This window comes from Sinocyclocheilus anshuiensis, unplaced genomic scaffold, assembly GCF_001515605.1.
Source record: "Sinocyclocheilus anshuiensis isolate Anshui unplaced genomic scaffold, SAMN03320099.WGS_v1.1 scaffold468, whole genome shotgun sequence".
Classification (NCBI taxonomy): Eukaryota; Metazoa; Chordata; class Actinopteri; order Cypriniformes; family Cyprinidae; genus Sinocyclocheilus; species Sinocyclocheilus anshuiensis.
The window spans coordinates 156,012-158,604 of NW_015557069.1; the positions used below are offsets into that span (position 1 = coordinate 156,012).

At 36.1% G+C, this 2,593-nt stretch overlaps 1 long non-coding RNA gene across 1 annotated transcript; it reads left to right on the forward strand.

Moving 5' to 3' along the window:
- Positions 1 to 1,055: 1,055 nt before the first annotated feature.
- On the forward strand, positions 1,056 to 1,817 carry LOC107676700 (uncharacterized). Its single transcript, XR_001632765.1, has 3 exons — positions 1,056 to 1,522; positions 1,611 to 1,671; positions 1,768 to 1,817. It is a non-coding gene; the product is annotated as an uncharacterized LOC107676700 (long non-coding RNA).
- The last annotated feature ends 776 nt before the right edge of the window (positions 1,818 to 2,593 follow it).

Consider the following 2,593-nt stretch of genomic DNA (forward strand, 5'->3'; position numbering starts at 1 on the left):
AAAAAATGCTAACCCCTAAACCTACCCCACACCTGACCCTAACCTTAACCAGTGAAATTGACTGCACGGCGGGATTGGTGCTGCGTGGTAAAGAAAGATGCAGTTCAGGAGATAAACAGTTAATAAGATTATGCAACATGAGATTGTTCCGTAACTCCCCAACCTGACCTCACCGGACAATGGCACCTTTTTAGTTACACCCAGCGTCACTACCCCCTCCTACCCCAACATTATGAAGCTGCAGGCCCGGAGGCCCAACTGCAAACTCAGACCTGCACGCTCAAAATTTGTTTTGTAGCGTGTGTACCGTAATAATTTCCAACATTATAAAACTTGTCCGTTAGCCCCATGTTACTTCATAACTGTTGTTATTCTTTCAATTGCAATAAAAAAAATAAAAAAAACATTATAAAACTGCTAGCAAGTAGCAACATCGGACACGTGAGTAAGGTTATTAATTTTATTAAATATTAAAGCGAAAATTACCAGGTTTTATGGCATAAATCAATGTGACATCTTATTACACCAACAAACGAATAACGAATATTAGTATTTAATGATAGTTTAGATAGATAGTTCGACAAAATAAGCCGTGAATTTTGTTCTCCCCAGTTATTTTCAAACACGTGGTGCGTAACCTATTATTGCTAGCTTAGTCAGTGTTTGATTTGATCAAAATTAGTGTCGAAAGATAGCATTATTTTATAATATTTACAGCTTGCTCTTATTTTCTGTGTTATTGTACCATTCTGGGATACTTAATATGTTTTCTAACAAAATAAAAAACGTTAAAGTAAAAATGTTAAAATAAAATGTATAATATATAATACAATTATTATTTGTAACATATTTTAGTACTATGTAGGTCTACTGTACGTATTACTGTATTAACTACTATTATTTCATACTAATATTACTACTACATTTACTATTAGTAGTAGTAGTATGTGTAAGAAAAATAATATTGCACGTACTGCACGTTGTACTTTACAAATCTCAAAGTGCTACCACAGACAATAACAGTAACACAATAACAGTGTAACAATTAGAAATAAGTTCTGTAATAATTACAAATAAGATCTTTGGAATAAAATGCGGCCTTGAGTTTATTTTCATCAAAATATCAAGTAATCTGCGTAGAATTGACAATATGAGCTCTGTTGGGTTGTCTAAATAATTTGCGTGTGACTTGTGTATTTTTTCCCAGATGGATATTACAATTCAAAAAGGGGGGTCTCTGCCAGAACTAATACAGTGCACCAAATGCTGCAGTCATTTCCACTGTCCATTTTGTGATGCCTCAGTTTTCCAACCAACACGGTTGGCAAAAGTGCAAACGCATCTGCAGGCACATTTCAATAGATCGGTCCAGCATGAAGGTAATATTTGCAGTGTGTGCATGTTTTATTTTATTAATTGGTTTATTTGTACAGGCCATCATTCATGGCCTTTGCGAGCTGCAGGGCTTGTCTTGGCAGGAGGCTGAAGAGATGTTCCTCCAGGGCCCCACTTATCACTCAAGGTATGTTTTAAATTTTTGTTTGTACAAAAACTGTTGGATTTTTGTGTTACACAACATTTCTGACAACAGCATTTATCTTTTCTTTTAGTGAAGTTGAGGAATTTGACAGAAGAATTGCTCGAGAAATGAAAAATCTCCCCAACAAGAATGTAAAGCATTTATTTTATTTGATGTTATTTAATATGTAATATATACATTATTAACCCAATTATTTTTTTCACCATTTTTCTCTGCATTGTTTACAGCTCGATGACTTGTAGGACCTCATGAAAAAGAATACAAAAATAAAGTTTGGTGTGAGAAAATGACGTGAGCTTTGCTTCTATGCAGAGTATACGACCTTCCTTGTCTTTGTGTTGATTCATCAATACAAAATGTATTTTCTTCCTCGCTAGTATGGCTACTCCACTCCTCTTGCCCAGTCACGTCTAAGTTTCAAAGCTTCCTTTTCATCTTTAAAATGCGTTTCTTGTAAAAAGGCAATGTCAGTTTTTCTGATCTTAAGATATGCAAGTATTTTTTTTTCTTTTAACAGGTGACCCACAGCCATTTATATTCCAAGATATGATATTTATACATTGTCTATCCATCACACACGGTGTAAAACTGTGCACCTGTTGTGCTCCGATGCAACTTGCTTGTTAAGTTGCCAAATGCTGCAGTAATTTCCACTGTCCATTTTGTGATGCCTCAGTTTTCCAACCAACATGGTTGGCAAAAGTGCAAACGCATCTGCAGGCACATTTCAATAGATCGGTCCAGCATGAAGGTAATATTTGCAGTGTGTGCATGTTTTATTTTATTAATTGGTTGTTTATCTTTTCTTACTGAAATGTAAGTCAACAACAACTGGCTGAAGACACAGCCAGTGGTGAAAGTCTTTGCGTGAGGAGACCCCGCCCCATTTTGGAGGTTCTGCCCACTTGGAAAATGCAAGTGCATGTCTGCAGCCAGACCCTTCTCCCCACAGCTGATTCTAAAGATTTTATTGGTTGTGTCAATTAAAGTGTTGATTTTCTACAATATGCTACAAAAAATGCTAACCCCTAAACCTACCCCACACCTGACCCT